At 34.3% G+C, this 20,938-nt stretch overlaps 1 long non-coding RNA gene across 1 annotated transcript in view; it reads right to left on the bottom strand.

Moving 5' to 3' along the window:
• Positions 1 to 20,938, bottom strand: part of LOC138693096 (uncharacterized) — a 642,128-nt gene that overhangs the window by 607,448 nt on the left and 13,742 nt on the right. The window lies entirely within an intron of this gene.

The following is a 20,938-nucleotide window of genomic DNA, read 5'->3' as shown; positions in this document are numbered from 1 at the left end:
CATGAAACCTTTACAACTTCAGATGTAAATAACAAATTATTGAGACATGATATCTGGGTGCGGTTTTCTGCATGTTCATCACAAACTATCAAACTTTCTGATTAGCGTGCAGAAAATCGCATCCAGATATTGTCTCTCAATAATTTTTCACTTACATCTGAAGTTGTAAAGGTTTTATGTGGACACCCTGTACAACACTAATGACCTTTTAAATTTGTTATATTAACAACTTCTTAAGTTTACTGTCATAATGTTGAACTCTTTAGGTCGTCTCATAAGTAATGTCTGTTTTTAAGTTAAATGTTTTGTAAGACTTTAATGATTCTCTTTAGTTGGGCAATGGACTTTATGCTCGATCATGCCGAAATGTAGTACACCTGGTAGCAGCCCTTTAATGGACCTCATTAAAGTACACCTATTCATTAAAGTTCAGGTGTTCCACCAATCAGAAAATACCATTGTAGCAATATGAAAGCGCAAGTATCGATTATTCTCTCGGATGTGCAATCGAAAGACAACTAGCGCAAGATTAGACGTCACGGAGGCTGGAAATCCAATACTGTCGCAGAAGGTTATGTTGAAGAATCGATCCAAAATAAAATTGAAATCTCAAATACAATATTAAACTCAGTCGAAAAAAAACAACACACAAATTAACATCAATTCACCGTCATCTTCCAGCCTTTCACAAAGCACATTCCCGCAAATTCATTTCACTAATTGCACAATAAATCACCTATATTTGAAATAAAGTTAGTTCTGGTACTATAATAATTAGCGTTAATTGTAAATAATATTCAAATAAATTCAATTTGTCATCTCGTTTTTCAATGTCTAATTCAATTTCAAGGTTATATCAAGATTAATGTTTATTTTACTCTCTAGATTATATCAAGATCAATGTCGGCATTTGTTTCTTGGAAAAAATCAATACTTTCGCGTCTGCGCACATCTCACAATTTACGAGGTATTGCACAAGGTCAGTTCCGCTCCTCAGTCAGATAAGAATAACATGAATACCTATGAATAATTTCAAGTTAGAAATATGGTCGAGCATAAAAAGTCGTATGAAACTCGACTATAATGGTAATTAAGACGCTAGTATGAAACTTATAAAATTCGCTTGCGCTCGTTTCATAAACATACTCGCATCTAACTTACTATTATGACAAGTGTTGTATTGCATGTTTCCACGTATTCACATTTTTTTATGTTCTAGTGATACAGGGACATCATTTTATTTTTACTAACATTTTTAATATTAACCTGGCTATACGTTTGGATCAAGCCGTTTGCTACCTCCTTCCGCGACTGGAGTTCGATGATACTGCGTAAAATATAAACAAATCACTTTACTAGGTACAGGAGGGAAGAAAAGTAGTTCATCCATTTAAGTAAAGTAGGAAATATCGCGATTTTGAGTGTGATAATTTTCATTAGGTTTTGTTTAATCAAAATACTGTACAGTATTAACAATAAGTGTTTTTACTCACGAACTGAGTTATCCATGCGAACTATTCATTATGCAGTGTATATTATACTATATACAGCACATTAGCGTACGATATAGAGAATGAAGTTAAAAAGAAAAATAATCATAATATGGATATTTAAACACATTTTTCAAAATGTTCATTTCGATACAGGCTTCAGTTCTTTTGCGCTTATTAAAGCACTATAGACTATTGCATCTAATCCCAATTACCAGTTTCGTCCTTCATACTTAGTAACTCATGTTGAAGTAATTCTGTATCTACTCTATAAAAGAGTACCTTACGTACTGTAAATTCAATCTTCACTTCTGCCCGATCCGAAAAGATAAAATTACTCAGACATGCTATCTACTGTACGTCCAAGTGGTTATGTCGCAGGATTGTAGAAAAGGGGGCGGGGGGAATCACGTGATAGTTAATTACTTAACGAGGGCCTTTTATTTAAGTTATTTTGAACAGTTGCATAATATTACGTAGACGTCCAATTAATTCCTAACAGAAATTAATGTTTTCAGAAAAGAGCTAAGAAAGCCCAGCCACTAGTCTTTACAGTGGAGCGAGCAGAAGGAGTGGGGGAAATCGGGATGCGACGTAGGCAAACGGACGACAGTACCTGTGCGAAAATATGATTCAATATTGGAAATTTTCGTCACTGGAAAAAGCGAAACGTACTATAATCACTAACTCAGTACTGCGGCCTTGGTTCTGTATGGATGACAGTTGGGTTGGAACTTCGTTAGTAGAAGGTGTGGGAGTGAAGTACATTCAAAAACTCAGGTACAATAAAAGTTGAAGTAAAAATAAAACGATGTCCCTGTATTTAACTTATTTTATATTTTTGTTTTCATATTTTCCGATAACGGTATAGCTCTAATGTGATAAGTTGAGCTATATATAATCATAATTTTCCTTACTGTGTGTACTTAAAAATATTGTATTCATTGTATGCTTTGTACTGCACTATTTTATTACTACTATTAATATTATTATTACTATTAGGCCTGTTATTATTATTGTTATTTTTATTATTGTTATTATCATTATTATTACTATTCTTATTTATTATTATTATTATTATTATTATTATTATCAATAATTGTCTTATTTTTTATACTTTGTATGCCTAATTTATTTTTGACCTGCTGTTCATATTTTATTATGCTTTTTTCTTTCTTCCTGTATGTTATATATTATGTCTGATTTCTTCTTACTTGTTGTTTACATTTTATTATTATTATCTTGTTCAGTTTTGTGTGTAAAATTGTAGTGTACTTTGTAAATTTGTAGTGTTTTTGTAACGCAGTTTTTACTCCTGGTTGAGTGTTAGAGAAGGCCGCATGGCCTTAACTCTGCCAGGTTAAATAAATCATTATTATTATTATTATTATTATTATTATTATTATTATTATTATTATTATTATCTTAATTACTACCATTATAGGCTCGTTGCATAATGTACTATTACAGGACGCTATGGTTATTATTGCGTATTGTGAGCACGTGACAGTCATCAGTTCTTAGTATAAAGAAATACAAAAATATATCGGACTATATTTTTTATGCCCAGAGCTGTACTGTGGTACACGGTCAGTCATGAGACATCACAACACGTCAATTTCTCGATATCGGATTTCAATCTTAAATCCAATGAATAATAAGAACCATAACTTTCTCCGCCACTGGGTCAGAGTACACGTAGGTCGTCCGTCAGCACCTTGTTTTTTTTTTTTAGTCAATATAATCAGGAATACAAAGGGAACTTATGCGAATGCACAGTTAATTGGACGCAATACATTAATTTTATTGTATAGTAGGAAATAGTGTCATGTTATGTTCGAACATGACAAAGGCAACCAAGACGTTACGTACTTCGTCTTACTTTATATAAAAAATTAATCGCAAGATCTGTGCTAAAATCCTTAAGCGGTTAAAACATGAGTGGAGGACAGCAAATATTTTATAACAAAGTGAAACAAATACAACATGCCTCCTTCGGCAGACCAAACGTGGGCAAATATCAATCTTCGCCGTACTCGACAAATTTGAACCGAACATACACCCTGTATGTAACGCACGACACTATAAGTCCCGCCGCTCTAATTTCCGGCAGCCAATCACGTTGCAGATCGGCGTGTGCGTCTTGTGATTCGCTGATGAAGACGTCATGCATTTCCTAAGACTGGATAAATACTTAATATAATCGCCCGCCATTTTGGCCCCTTCGTTGGCGTTCGCAGAAAGCACACGAAGATGTTAATTGCCGCTCATTTGTTTGCTGAAATACATTGCGTTTGATTTATTATCATAGGAGCTACGACATGATAATGTTTAACGGTGTGGCAAATAGATTCCTCGTATTGTAGCTCGGCAACGAAAGAACAAAAATGAAGAACGATACTACCTACCTAGACTTTATAGAGCCTTGACTTCCTAAGACGTAAGCAAAGAGGAGGAGTGACGCCGGGAATAACAGCGTCGCGACTATAGTAGGAAAATTCGTTATAGGCCTAGAACTATCTATGAACCATCTATGACTATCTATGTCAATCACTGAATAGGTAGCACGACTAGCGAAATGAGCTTTCAGTTGATTAATACTTGCAGAATGATGAAGAAAAAGAAGAGTTTACCAACAACACGGCAATAAAAGAGGAAGTACTCTATGAGTTGTAATGTTCACAACGTCTCCTCTCTTTTACAACACAAGTGCGAGGTGCAAAGATTGGTAAAGCGATTCTTTTCCTATTCAACACAAGAATATTCTCTAAAATGTCGAAACTGAATTGTTGCGACAGTGGAGATTGAATACATGCGGATATCGACGTCACTGCAACAGGAAGCAATGAATTTTTCGTGCTGAAAAAGAGTCCAGATCTAGTGTGACGCGTTTTCCGGCGAGTATCTGCGTATTATGACCATAAAAAGAGGCAACAGGCATGCACTCATTTCCTTCGGTGCATTTGCAAAAAAAAAAAAAATGGACAGTTCTGTGTTAGGGCTTCAATATTACCGGTGTCCTAGTTGCAGGGGTACCACGTAGTAGGCGACGACGATTAGAACTGCGGAATTTCCACTTGGGCGACAAATAGCCAACAAATTTTGCTATGAGCCCTCTATCAGGGACAGGGTTCCTTTTTACTTGTCGTAAATGCACTACAAGAGATTGTTGTCGTTCAGTCAACTGTCCGATGACAGGTTGGAACCTCATAAGTGACACCAATAAGGTATCGCTCATGAGGCAACTAAGCCAGGAGATAATGGTGTAGGGTGGCTGGTGGCCAGTTTCTTTCCCCCTCCATTGCATACATCGCCGATTAGCTACATATTACACTAATCAGTCTTCATATCCATACAAATAATTGTTCTTCCTCTGACACATATCGTCAAGTGAGATGTACATATCAGCCAGAACCTCAATCAGAGGTACGACGAGATCTGCAACTTTATTTTCCTTCCCAAGGGAGTTAGGCGAAGAATTTTAACCCTCTTTAAAAATCCACAGCCCTCTGCCGCGATTTAACCCGCGTACCTTGTATCCAAAAGCTAGCATGGCAAAAGCTCAACCACTGACAAAAATCAGAGATGATTTTCTTAAACAATTGAATAATGTTTAGGAATTTAAATGACATTACATACTTTTAAAAGGCTCTAGATTACGTACATGCACTGTAGGCCTAATCGTGCGGAACGGAACTCCACACTGAGAAGTTACTTAATTTTTTGTCTTCAGACATTATGAATTGTACGGCCTGTTTCGCCCTCAACAATCCAAGAAGTTTGAAAAAATACTTTCAGTCCGACATACAAGCCTTTACTTCTCGCTTGTAGGAGAACAGGAACTGTGCAAAAATAGTTCTTCATGCGAAATAATAATTTATTTATTTATTTATTTATTTATTTATTTATTTATTTATTTATTTATTTATTTATTTATTTATTTATTTATTTATTTATTTATTTATTTATTTATTTAGAATATTAACGTGCAAAAACAACAGCACAAGGCCAATTACAATTTTGCACGATACAAAACAGAACAAAACAACAAATGATGATGAGAATGAATGATAGAAAATGGCAATGAGATGAAATACAAACAATATAATGGTCTACATAATCAATGATCAAATAATAATTATAAAATTATAAAATTAGTACAATGAGATAATTGAAATAATGGAATAGTCTACATTAATCAATTGACCAAATGCAAGAAATAAAATGGACAAATAATTATTAAAATAAGATCAGTGAGTTAAAAACTCAAAGATATACTATACATTAAATGGATCCAAGTTGAATCCATGCAAATTAGCAAATAATAATAATAATAATAATAATAATAATAATAATAATAATAATAATAATAATAACAACAACAACAATAGAACTTCAGTATACTTTCGTGTTGAAACTAAAAAAAAAAAATATATATCCCTTGAAAAGAGATAATAATAATAATAATAATAATAATAATAATAATAATAATAATAATAATAATAATAACAACAATAGAACTTCAGTATACTTTCGTGTTGAAAAAAAAAGAAAAAATATCCCTTGAAAAGAGATAATAATAATAATAATAATAATAATAATAATAATAATAATAATAACAAACGCACTTTAATATACATTCTTATCAAACTAAAAGAAAAAAACATCCCTTGAAAAGATTTAATTAATATTTAATAATAATAATAATAATAATAATAATAATAATAACAGTATACTTTCGTGTTGAAACTAAAAAAAAAAGAAAAATTATTCCTTGAAAAGAGTCAATAATAATAATAATAATAATAATAATAATAATAATAATAATAATAATAATAATAATAATAATAACAGTATACTTTCGTGTTGAAACTAAAAAAAAAGAAAAATTATTCCTTGAAAAGAGTCAATAATAATAATAATAATAATAATAATAATAATAATAATAATAATAATAATAAAAAGGTAAAGGTATCTCCGTAACATGCCATGAAGGCACTTGGGGGGCATGGAGGTAGAGCCCCATGCTTTCCATGACCTCGGCACTAGAATGAGGTGGTGTGGTCGTTACCACGCTCTGACCGACTTTTACCCCCGGGAAAGACCCGGTACTCAATTTTATAGGAGGCTGAATGAACCTCGGGGCCGTTCTGAAAGTTTGGCAACGAGAAAAATTCCTGTCACCACCTGGTATCGAACCCCGGACCTTCCAGTCCGTAGCCAGCTGCTCTACCAACTGAGCTACCCGGCCGCCATAATAATAATAATAATAATAATAATAATAATAATAATAATAATAATAACAACAACAACAATAGGACTTCAGTATACTTTCATATTGAAACTAAAAATAAAGGAAAAAGTATCCCTTGAAAAGAGTCAATAATAATAATAATAATAATAATAATAATAATAATAATAACAAAAGCACTTTAATATACATTCGTAATAAACTGAAAGAAAAAAAAGCATCCCTTGAAAAGATTCAATTAATATTTAATAATAATAACAACAATAATAATAATACTCATAATAATAATAATTTTTGTTAAGGAATATTTGGAATATTTCGTTATACTACCTACAATGAATTTCATCCGAAAACGATCTTCTGCCACCATAAATTCATTTTTTTCCACAAATCTCAATTTTCTCGGAACATAACATTCATCGTCTGAGAAAAAGTATCACTTGACATTATCTGAGTTATGGTAAAATACTGCAGAAGGATATAAAAAAATGATCGTTTATTTAACGACGCTCGCAACTGTCGAGGTTACATCAACGTCGCCGGTGTACCGAAATTTTGACCCACAGGAGTTCTTTTACATGCCAGTAAATCTACTGACATGAGCCTGTCGCATTTAAGCACACTTAAATGCCATCGACCTGGGCCGGGATCGAACCCGCAACCTCGAGCACAGAAAGCCAACGCTATACAGACTACGCTACCCAGGCCGACCAGAAGGATAACGGGTGGCAAGACTGGCACGCCTTCAGTACAACAGCTATTAATAAGTTCATTAAAACAGTCGGCATTTACAGATTTGATACCTTAAGATTTCGTTACAGACACACAGGTTATATAATGTATGTTACGAAACTTCTCTTTCAGTTGCTGGAGAGGAAATGGGCAAGCGGATGGGGAAATGGCTACTTATATAGATTACGACTGTCAAACCACACAAGCTGGAAACCATAACGACACTGCCTACCTGACAGCACCAGTTCACCAATCCTCAGGGAGTGTATTTATTTTGTTACTAACAAATGCATCGTAATTGCTACGAGAATTTTAAAATGCTGCTTAGGTTCACTTAGGAACACTTTAGGTTCGTTCCAACAGCAGTCAGGAACCGTCCGTAACCATCGTGAGCATGCGCACTACAACAAAAGCGTTCCAACACAATCCGAACCAGTCCTGAACCGGAAACATGTACTGCAGTCGGGCGTTCCAACAAGCTTTTGACATGGGTTCGGAACAGTCAGAAATAGTCCGCGGATTGAGGCATGTACGGAAGAGTACGTGAGACGCGCATGCGCATAAGCTCACCAACGTCTCCTGGATACTGAAGAAAGACATGATCGACTGTTCACATCATTGAGGTTAAAGATGAAAAGTGACAGTACAGACGAATAATAAAACTAGAGATTTAATTTAAAGTTTCGCCAAAAAGAAAGGGAATGGAAATTAGTTGGGTATTTAAATAGTCAATTACAATTTCAACATGCAGCTTTGATTAAAAGTTAATAAATAACGTACATACATTAATAATTAAAAAAAAACTATTTGTAGATGAGAGTCCCCCACTACACGACATTGAATTAGCGGAATTCTTGCCTTCCATATTTTTTGTCATCTTTTTATAGAAAATGATCGAAATTCTATTTTCTGCAATTAGAATGAGCTGCAAAACGATAATAATAAGCATCCCGTTCTTAGCAAAGATGATCACAGTTATAGCATCTCTGGATTTAGTACATAACGATCCGCGAAAGCGTTCCAACAGCGTCCAGTCCAGTTTCAATCCCATAGCAGATGCTCAACTAGCGCATGCGCATAAGATGGTACAGGGACCGTACATGAACTGATCCATGAACCGCTTGTTGGAACGAACCTCTTATAAGTGTGGTTTCGTACTCTATGGTAGTTATAGAGTTGAGTAACGATCGAGAAACCAAGAGTAAAAGCACCCTCAAAGCCGTAAACCCGCACGACAGTATTACCTACGTCGTTGACTGCTTAAGCGAGCTTTCAAGACATCGGGAGTGGTCAACTCTCGAACGTCAAGCAGCTTTGAATCGCCACAATTGTTTACACCAGACTGAACTATTATCTATTTTAGCAACTGTTATACAGGGTGTTTCAGAGGTGGTGTTACAAACTTTCAGGGATGATGGCGATGGGCACATGTATCAATTTGAGATAAGGAACCATGGTCAGGAAATGACTGAGTCCAAAGTTATAAGCAAAAATAGTTGTGTGGAAATTGAATTGTAATTTGGCAAAACGTGCCCTTCTTCCCTTAACCTTTGGAACAATCGTATGGGCCGGATGTCTCCTACGTGGGTACTTGTCCCAATACAATCCTCCATTTCACTACCACTGATCGACTGGACACTGCAACTTGTACACATACACTGCTCTCTACAGACGTGCATATCAGGACCGACCATGTCCGTTACACATTACGCTATCTGCATTGCTTTAGTGTAGTTTCCTGTCCCCACCCCTCAGACAGCGCACTGAATGGAATACTGTAAGTAGACAACGTAAACAACGTCAGATGAATACAGTATGTGTAAGATGTACAGATAAATTCACATAAATAAGGTGTACAGAGGAATAAAATTGTTTCATTTCCACAGAACTATTTTTGCTTGTATCTTTCGACTCGGTCATTTCCGGACCAGGGTTCCTTATCTCAAATTGATACATGTGCCCTTCGCCATCATCCCTGAAAGTTTGTAACACCACCTCGGAAACATCCTGTATATGCATAAACACTCAAGTAGCCTTTTTTAAACATCATCTCTAACTTTCAGTGTATAATAATCCGTTCTCCGATCTTTATTTAATTACTAGACCCTTATTAAAAGGCTAGGATTTTTTTCCTACGTTTGAGATGAAGTGTAAAATCTTGTGTAAAAAAATATTAACGCATTACTTAACGTCATGTTTTATATTTCTTAGAAATTCAAATTTATTTGAGAATGTTTTTCTATTAGTATCACCATAGGTAATATCTGATAATAGAACCAGAACATTTTAACAACTATGATACTGTTTTGTTTTGTCTTTTTATATCAATTAAACATCTCTAATATTATTTATTTCAATTATGTATGATATTCAAAGTTAAGAAATCTTTCCACGCCGACCAAATGTTACTTCCAGAATGAAGAGCAACCCTCGTAGCGCACGAGAGTTACGAGAATCGAAAGATAAAATGTGTACCGAACACAGCGAACGAGATCGGCAGTTATAGCTCACTTAATACCCTAAGGGTGAAACCTAACCATTTTCCCCCATTACTACATATGCCAGTGGATTATGGTGATTTTCTAGTTTGAAGGTTAATTTTTTTTTTTTTTGCCAACTTCGTTTCGAATTTCGATACTGAAAAATACTAGAACTGGTAGTGATTTTCTAACTGTTATGTTGGTAGCAGGAACAACTGTTGTCGGTAGTGCAAATACTGAAAATTCAAATTGTTCTAGATTTCTCAGCCGATTACTGGAAGCTAGTGAAATTCGAACATACTAATAATTAATTAATATCAGTATTATCTATACTAATAATAAATCTGTAGCCGAAATTTTTCTCGTAATTTTCGATTTTCCAAAAATAATTGGTCCTAACATATATAATTAACCACCCTGAAACCGAAAATCGCTTTTTTTAAATTTTTGTTTGTATGTCTATCTGTATGTTTGTTACCTTTTCACGCGATAATGGCTGAACGGATTTCGATGAAAATTTGAATATATATTAAGTTCGTTGTAACTTAGATTTTAGGCTATATGGAATTCAAAATACATTATTTAAAACGGGGGTTATAAGGGGGCCTGAATTAAATAAATCGAAATATCTCACTTATTATTGATTTTTGTGAAAAATGTTACATAACAAAAGTTTCTTTACAAATAATTTGCGATAAGTTTTATTCCTTGAAAAATTTTGATAGGACTGATATTTAATGAGATAAATGAGTTTTAAAATTAAAATAACTGCCATCTAAGGTCGTGTAATGAAATAAAAAACAAATGACTTCGTCTATAAGGGGCCTTGGACAGCAACAATCGAAAGCTATGAAAGATAGCCTACAGAGAATGTTTCTGTGTTTGTATGAAGTAATATCGGAAGCTAAATTAACCGATTTGTATAATTAATTATTATTTCACCATTGGAAAGTGTAGTTTCTCTATATGGACATAATGCTATAATGTTATTACAGTAACTTCTGATATAATATAATATAATATAATATAATATAATATAATTTAAGTTATTTGAAGGGTTCAAAACCATAGTGGGCCAAGCGCCATTTACTGAATACGTAGAAAATGGAAACCTATAACAAGTAAAATAAAACATACACATTAAATCTAAATGATGTCAATCTTCATTAAGCTATGGTTGCATGTAATAAAAATTAAGAAACATGTTAAAGGAATTGTCATTGCACCAAATGAGTGTCTGTGGACAAAAATGATCGCATTTTAATTATTTGCATGCAATTTAAATTAAGTAACATATTAAACGATTTATCCTTCTATCAAACACGAATGTTCCCTGGATCAAATGTCCTATTTTAATTATGTAATTACTTTATATTTATTTCGGGTTTTCCCTCAACCCAATATGAGCAAATGCTGGGTAACTTTCGGTGCTGGACCCCGGACTCATTTCACCGGCATTATCACCTTCATTTCATTCAGACGCTAAATAACCTAGATGTTGATAAAGCGTCGTAAAATAACCCAATAAAAAAAAATTATATTTATTTCTAACGGGTGCAGCGGAGCGCACGGGTACGGCTAGTATTAATACATAATAATTATTGTATGTGTTGCGTTGCGTTGTGGTTGCAATTCAAGATTATAGTAAAATAACTGTAAATAAATATAAAATATGGAGTAATACATGCATTTCGGTGATCGATAGAAAATACGGACGGAGACCGCAATTGTAACTAGAGCAGCAAAATTATTAGGACTAAGTAAGCATTCTTAAGCATACATTACAAAGTGGCATTCGGTTTTCGGAGTTTGTACTAATCATTTCACGTGATCAAACAAAATACCTTTTTAGGTTAGGTCTCGTGAATCGTAAACTGTTCAGTCGAAGCAATGAATTTCATGTTGTGAGGCAAAATACATTTTAATATTAGATCATACTAATCTATTAATTACCAACATAATGTGCAAAAGGTTCAGGAGGAAAGTGTAGGCCTACTATTTCACAAATTATTGAACCTTTTAGAAAACACCTCCCAACAGAAAGATGAGATGTAGTAAGTAAACAAGACATCGTTATTGTTAATAGTATAGGTAGTATATCGAAATGATAGCCGTCCAAATCTTGGATTTACAATATCGGCATCCTAATCAATTCAAATGGACAAAAAAGAAAATGTAAATTAATGTTAAAAAAAATGCATAATGAAATTTAAAAAAAATAATATTCTGCGACAAGATGTGGTAGCTATCAAAACAATAAAAATTTATTGGAAAGAAATGATATACATTGAATATTATAAAGATGAATATTATTATTATTATTATTATTATTATTATTATTATTATTATGCAGAAAGTTACACAACACAGAACTGCACGCATTGTATTCTTCACCTGACATAATTAGGAACATTAAATCCAGACGTTTGAGATGGGCAGGGCATGTAGCACGTATGGGCGAATCCAGAAATGCATATAGAGTGTTAGTTGGGAGACCGGAGGGAAAAAGACCTTTAGGGAGGCCGAGACGTAGATGGGAGGATAATATTAAAATGGATTTGAGGGAGGTGGGGTATGATGATAGAGACTGGATTAATCTTGCACAGGCGGGCGGGCGGGCTTATGTGAGGGCGGCAATGAATCTTCGGGTTCCTTAAAAGCCATTTGTAAGTAAGTAAGTATTATTATTATTATTATTATTATTATTATTATTATTATTATTATTATTATTATTATTATTAGAATGCTCGGACTTATAAGGTCTATAACTTATTCTTTTTCTACCCCAGCTACTTTTGTAATTCTATACTATACATTAAACAGATCTAAACTAGAATATGCATCTGTCGCCTGGAATTCTATTACTTCTACTGATTGGGGTAAATTGGAAATCATCCAAAGAAAATTTATGTCCCTATGTGCTTTTAAGTTTTTGCCAAATTCATCTGTTTTCAATTATAAGCGTACTTGTAAATATTTTAACTTTTCTAGCCTTTATGCTAGACGTCTTGAGCTTGACTACTTATTCTTTTGTAAGGCCTTAAAGGGTGATATTGATTGTGAATCCTTCATAAGCAATATCTACCTTCGGGCCCCTTCGAAAGGTTTAAGATTTCAAAAAATTCAAAGCCTAAATCTCTCTCTCCAGTTGTCAGATGCATGAAAGCTGCCAATTTACATTATATTAATTCAGATCCTTTTAATTTATAGTTTGTTGTTTAGTTATTCTTATATTAAGCATATTCATTCTTAACTTCGTTTGTGTTGTTTTTAGCTTTTCTGTATCACGTATTTTTGTAATTATCTATTCTTTTGTCATGATTGTTTATTTGTATTTGCTCTAATTTTAATAATTATTTGTATGCACTGTGTCTTATATTATTCCAGTCTTCATTTATATGATTTCATTAATTCATTTGTAATTCATTTACTAATTTTAATAATTATTTGGGCTATTTATTTTGTTGCATTTGGTCAATGATTAATGTTGACTATTATATTGATTGTATTTCACCTCACTGCCATTTTCTATCATTCATTCTCATCATCATTTGTTGTTTTGTTTTGTTCTGTATCTTGTGCTAAACTGTAATTGGCCTTGTGCTGTTGTTTTGCACGTCAATATTCTAAATCTATACTAATAATAAATCTGTAGCCGAAATTTTTCTGGTAATTTTCGATTTTCCAAAAATAATTGGTCCTAACATATATAATTAACTATTTTAACTATGCTCAATTGAATCGTGTTAAAATACATAAAATATATATATGCAATAAATGCAATGCAAAAAAATTGAGTAATGAGCGAAGCAGATTATCTTGCGCTGTTGTAAAAGTTGTTCCCTGGATCAAACGTCCTATTTTAATTATTACTTTATATTTATTTCTAACAGGTGCAGCGGAACGCACGGGTACGGCTAGTAAATAAATAAATTATTGTACATGGCATTGTGATGTTACCCTCTTTGGTGATATCTGGTATTTGTTGGCAACACTGAAGAAACGGTCAAATTAGCCTTTTAGGAACTGCTCTTACGTGATTCTCACTATAATTGCGTTGATCTCTAGTTAATACGTTTTCAGCCGATCACTTTCATCAGAGTAAAATATAAATATACTAGTGGCTTGTGCAGCAAATGCTGCAAACTAAGTTCATTAGACGTTCAAATAAACATTTTTCAGATTTATTTTCAATGAAGAATACCAGACGACATTCTGAAAGTTATTTGCTTCCATAATAATAAAAGATACTCTCTCTCTCGAGCAAATACTGGAGAGAACCACGCATATAAATATCTACACCACACCGCCATTAAATATATGAAAAAGACCCAACCCCACTTGATTAATAACTATAAAAATATTTGATTTTTAATAATATTATCATACGTAAGTTTTATAGCTTTCAGTAACATATACTATATACTACTACATAGTCGCCACTCAGTAAAATATATAAATCAAAATCTAATTTAAGTTATTCTCTACATCTACTTACATAACCCCAAAAGTTTCACTTTCATATCATCAATATAGCATTAATATGTGTATAATTAATGAAAAATAGTCACATCATGGCATTAACTACAATAATATTTCATTTCTAATGGTAATAATGTCATCAAACCACCTCAAGTTTTGTAGTTTTTAATATCCAATACACAGCTGTACCCAGAAAATTACACACCACAGAATCGAACCTGTAAATTATTTTTAGTAAGTTAAGTTTTTAATAACCAATTTAATTTGAGATCTAAAATTTAATATTTAATATGTCAGCATTCTTGCAGATCATGGCCTTCGTATAATATTGTTTACTGTAGTTTGTGTTTTGTTTTATTCTGAAATGAAACACGGCCGACTTGATGCTCGCTTCGCTTCTCCTTTACTGGCCTTGACAATTCATTTTGATCCCTGTGTTAAAGCGAAGGGAACATCAAGTCGGCCATGAATGCAATTAGCTAGTTCTCAAAACTGACGACAGATGGATTTGGAAAATAGGAAAATAATGTTGAAAAATTGACATTTCACTGAAAACTACTATTTTTCCGAAAAACTTTGAGTTCCAAGCTTCAAAATGAGGGGTCATTTATTAAAATCCGTTCAGCCGTTTTCCCGTACTTTCCATTACCATTTCAAATTATATATGTACTAGTGGCTTGTCCAGCAAATACTGCTGCAAACTAAGTTCGTTAGACGTTCAAATAAAAATTTTTCAGATTTATTTTCAATGAAGAATACTTGTCTTTTTGATAGTTATTTGCTTCCATAATAATGAAACATAATCCCTCTGAATGGATTTTTTTAGGCCAAATACTTTTTCTTGAACCTATCCAACTTCAGTTTTTGAGTTTCAACGCGAAAACGCAAGTATCAATGTCAGGACGATAGCAGTAGCTATTTCAGGTCATTGTGGATTGTAGGCAAAAGTTAAAAAAAATGTCAGGTTTGCTAAGCTTTCGAACAATAGCATTTTCGTATAGCTGCTGCATGTAGAACTTGAAATGTACAGCGTAAAATCATTTTATCCTACTAAGAGATCTTGCTGAAATGATCTGGAGACTACAAAACTTTCTAGGCCTCTTATTTTATCAGTACCGGTAAGTAAAACCTTTTGATCTTTCCTTAGGAATTGTAATTTTTGCGCTCTCTTTAGCCAATACTGAAAACAATGGCACATATCAATATCTACACTACACCGCCATTAAGTATATGAAAAAGACCCAACCCCACTGGGTTAATAAGTACAAAAAATATTTGATTTTTAATAACAATATTATTATCTTACTTAAGTTTTGTAGTTATATAATATAGCAGCCACTCAGTAAATTATAGAAATGAAGATCTAAATTAAGATATTCTCTACATTTAGCCTACTTACATAACACAATACGTTTCACTTTCATGTCATCAATATAGCATCAATATTATGTACAATTAATGAAAAATAGATGCATCATGATATTAACTATAATAATATTTAATTTCTAATGGTAATAATGTCATCAAACCACCTCAAGTTTCGTAGATTTGAATATCCAATACACAGCTCTACTCAGAAAATTATACACTGCAGAATCAGTTTTTAATAACAAATTGAATTGAGCTCTAAACATGTCGGCAATCCTGCAGGTCATGGCCTTCGTGTAATAGCCTATTGTTTATTGTAGTGTGTGTTTTGTTCTGAAATTCAATCAAGTCGGCCGTCATTAAATAAAATTAGTTCTCAAAACTGACAATAGATGGATTTTGGAAAATAGGACAATTATGTAGGAAAACTGACATTTCACTGAAAACTACTACTTTTCCGAAAAACTTTAGGTTCCAAGCTTCAAAATGAGGGGTCATTTATTAAAATCCGTTCAGCCGTTTTCCCGTACTTTCCATTACCAGCTCAAATTATATATATATATATATATATATATATATATATATATATATATATATATATATATATATATATATATATATATATATATATATATAAAAATAAAGATAATGCTTATAATTTACATTGTAATGTATAGAGGGATAGACTTTCATGGCACACCGTGAGTCTGTTAATTTTGTTACGTAAGTGACCCACTCGTAATAGAGTTATGAAAGTGTTTAACGTACTTTAAACTTTGCTTCACGTCTGTTCAAACATGCAGATACCGGAGATGCAGCTTGCACCGTGTGTGCAAGATGCAGGGCAAGGTCACCTAACTGGAGGGGGAGGGGGACTGCGCTGCATTGTCAAGTTCAAGCAGCTTATTGAAAGATGTAGCCGTTGCAGAACGGAAGATAATAAACAATCTTACTTTTCAGTCCCGCCACTCCGAATAAAGGTTGGCGTTCTTGATCTTGACCTCGTTCTTGCAGGAAAACGTTCTCTCAGCTTGGGAGATTCGTGTTGACAAACAATATTTGACATTCCTAAACAAATATTACGTAATAAGGAAGCGTATCGATCAAATTCCAGCAGAATTAATACAAGAGGGTGGAAGTGCATTATATAGCGAAATTTATAAACTTCTATTTGCAATTTGGGAAAAGGATATTGTACCACAACAATGGAAGGAGTCCATAATTGTACCTATTTTTAAAAAGGGGGACAAAACCAACTGTGGTAACTTTCGAGGAATATCACTTTTGTTGACGTCGTACAAAATTTTGTCCAATGTTCTTTTGAGAAGATTAACTCCGTACGTAGATGAAATTATTGGGGATCATCAGTGCGGTTTTCGGCGTAATAGATCGACTATTGATCAGATTTTTTGTATTCGACAAATAATGGAGAAAAAATGGAAGTATAAGGGTACAGTACATCAGTTATTCATAGATTTCAAAAAGGCATATGACTCGGGTAAGAGGGAAGTATTATATGATATTGTTATTGAATTTGGTATTCCCAAGAAACTAGTTCGATTAATTAAAATTTGTCTCAGTGAAACATACAGCAGAGTCCGTATAGGTCAGTTTCTATCTGATGCTTTTCCAATTCACTGCGGGCTAAAGCAGGGAGATGCACTATCACCTTTACTTTTTAACTTCGCGCTAGAATATGCCATTAGGAAAGTTCAGGATAACAGGCAGGGTTTGGAATTGAACGGGTTACATCAGCTTCTTGTCTATGCGGATGACGTGTATATGTTAGGAGAAAATACACAAACGATTAGGGAAAACACGGAAATTTTACTTGAAGTAAAGCGGTCGGTTTGGAAGTAAATCCCGAAAAGACAAAGTATATGATTATGTCTCGTGACCAGACTATTGTACGAAATGGAAATATAAAAACTGGAGATTTATCCTTCGAAGAGGTGCAAAAAATTCAAATGTCTTGGAGCAACAGTAACAAATATAAATGACACTCGGGAGGAAATTAAACGCAGAATAAATATGGGAAATGCATGTTATTATTCGGTTGAGAAGCTCTTATCATCCAGTTTGCTGTCCAAAAATCTGAAAGTTAGAATTTATAAAACAGTTATATTACCGGTTGTTCTGTATGGTTGTGAAACTTGGACTCTCACTCTGCGAGAGGAACATAGGTTAAGGGTGTTTGAGAATAAGGTACTGAGGAAAATATTTGGGGCTAAGCGGGATGAAGTGACAGGAGAATGGACAAAAGTTACACAACACAGAACGGCACGCATTGTATTCTTCACCTGACATAATTAGGAACATTAAATCTAGACGTTTGAGATGGGCAGGGCATGTAGCACGTATGGGCGAATCCAGAAATGCATATAGAGTGTTAGTTGGGAGACCGGAGGGAAAAAGACCTTTAGGGAGGCCGAGACGTAGATGGGAGGATAATATTAAAATGGATTTGAGGGAGGTGGGGTATGATGATAGAGACTGGATTAATCTTGCACAGGGTAGGGACTGCTGGCGGGCTTATGTGAGGGCGGCAATGAACCTTCGGGTCCTTAAAAGCCATTTGTAAGTAAGTAACAAGGAAGCAGTGCATTCTGCTGATAATTCACGCTCTATGTTTTTTTCCCCCTAAAAATGTGGCGAACGGAAATACTTTTTGATTTCAGTGCACATTAAAGATTGTTTCAGTTAGCATACAGTTATGAATAAAGTCGTCACGGTGGCTATTTATAGTGGTTAGAGCAATGGGCGTATAATCCTGTGGATCAGGGATCGATCCCCGGCGTATCCCCGATTTATAACTGGTGTTGCGCAAGTCCGTGCAGTCAAGGTCACGACCCAATATATTTTTTATTAGGTTATTTTACGACGCTGTATCAACATCTAAGGTTATTTAGCGTCTGAATGAGATGAAGGTGATAATGCCGGTGAAATGAGTCCGGGGTCCAGCACCAAAAGTTACCCAGCATTTGCTCATATTGGGTTGAGGGAAAACCCCGGAAAAAACCTCAACCAGGTAACTTGCCCCGACCGGGATTCGAACCCGGGCCACCTGGTTTCACGGCCAGACACGCTGACCGTTACTCCACAGGTGTAGACGACCCAATAAATTTAAGAAAGAAATTCACACTGTATTTTCATTAATATGTAGTATCCCTGATCACATATATGAAAGATTGGCTATCCCCATGTTAAAAACGGGAACAAGTGACAACCACCAGGATCGCCACTGTCGATTAGTAACGACCGCTAGATGGAAGTATAGTTGCTCCATGCAATTCAATGGAAGTTGCAACGTGACTTCTTCTACTGTCGCTAGATGGCAGCATAGTGAAATTGATAAAAGTTGTTGCCTTCAAAGCCGATAAGAATGATCAATCTGTTATATGTGAACTGGTGTAGTACCTATACAGGGTGTTTCCGAGGTGGTATTACAAACTTTCAGGGATGATGGCGAAGAGCACATGTATCAATTTGAGATAAGGAACCCTGGTCCGGAAATGACTGAGTCGAAAGTTATAAGCAAAAATAGTTGTGTGGAAATGGAATTGTAATTTGGCACCACGTGCCCTCCTTCCCTTAACCTTTGGAACAGTCGTGGAAAGATGGTATGGGCCAGATGTTTCCTACGTGGGTACTTGTCCCGACACAATCTGTGAGCTTGTCTACTGTTCCCATTGGCTCATCCGTATTCGAAAATCAGGTCTGCTTATTCCGCTCTCGTGTATTCCTCCATTTCACTAGGACTGATCGACTGGACACTGCAACTTGTACACATACACTGCTGTCTACAGACGTGCATATCAGGACCGACCATGTCCGTTACACATTACGCTATCTGCATTGCTTTAGTGTAGTTCCCACCCCTCGGACAGCGCACTGAATGGAATACTGTAAGTAGACAACGTAAACAACGTCAGATGAATATAGTATGTGTAAGATGTACAGATAAATACACATAAATAAGGTGTACAGAGGAATAAAATTATTTCATTTCCACACAACTATTTTTCCTTGTAACTTTCGACTCGGTCATTTCCGGACCAGGGTTCCTTATCTCAAATTGATACATGTGCCCTTCGCCATCATCACTGAAAGTTTGTAACATCACCTCGGAAACAACCTGTATAAAAGTTTTTGGATTGAATTTAAAATTTAGAGCAAAGAAAAAATAACGATGTATGTATTTATAGCTAAATTATTTAAAATATGTATTTACATGAAGGTATTACAAAAATATGTATTTCTATGTGAAATAAAATTTCATATACAAATTACCGAGTTCCGGTTCGTAATTTTTGTCCTAGTTACAGTCTTTTATCTATAAGCAAAAAAGTATATTTATTTACACAAAAATCCGTTCCCTAATCGTCAGTATATGGTTTCAAGATTCGGAGCCTTTGGTCCGTTCAGTGGTGATGCGTAAGAGGACTTGGTGAGCAGATCTTTGCAATAAGCGAGATTCCGTCAGAATGGAGCAAGGTCAAAGGCAAAGTAAACCTAGGACAAACATGATAAGACACACACACACACACACACACACAGTCCCTAAATGTGGGAAATAAAGTTACATTTTATTCTGAAATCAGACCAGGCACAGCTCCAGTTGTTCGTAGGATCACTATCGCTTGAATCACATTCAAGGACAATAATTTTAACCTTCGTAGTTAATTCTATTCTAAGATGTGGAGGGAGTGGAGGATCAGTAAAACTGTGACAGCAGATTAATAGAATCCCTGTAATTCTTGATAGGGTTAATCGACCTAAACCATGTTTATTATTATTATTATTATTGTTATTATTATTATTATTATTATTATTATTATTATTATCTTGTATATCTTTGTAATACTATTTTATATGATTCCATTCTTCATTTATGATTCCATTATTTCATTTGTAATTATCATTTTAATTAATTGCCATTAATTTAATTATTTCTTTGTACTTTTATTGTAAATTATTGCTAATGTTTTTGTTATATTGTTTGTGCTGAACTGTAATTGGCTTCTGGCTGTTGTACAGGACATTAAATATAAGTAAATAAAAATAAATAAATAAATAATTTACCTACCGGTGTAGCTCAGGCGGTAGGCTCGTTTGCCTGCTGATCCGGAGCTGTG

Source organism: Periplaneta americana, chromosome 17 (genome assembly GCF_040183065.1).
Source record: "Periplaneta americana isolate PAMFEO1 chromosome 17, P.americana_PAMFEO1_priV1, whole genome shotgun sequence".
Classification (NCBI taxonomy): Eukaryota; Metazoa; Arthropoda; class Insecta; order Blattodea; family Blattidae; genus Periplaneta; species Periplaneta americana.
The sequence above is the reverse complement of the archived record's forward strand: the minus strand, read 5'-3'. Positions and strand labels throughout refer to the sequence as shown.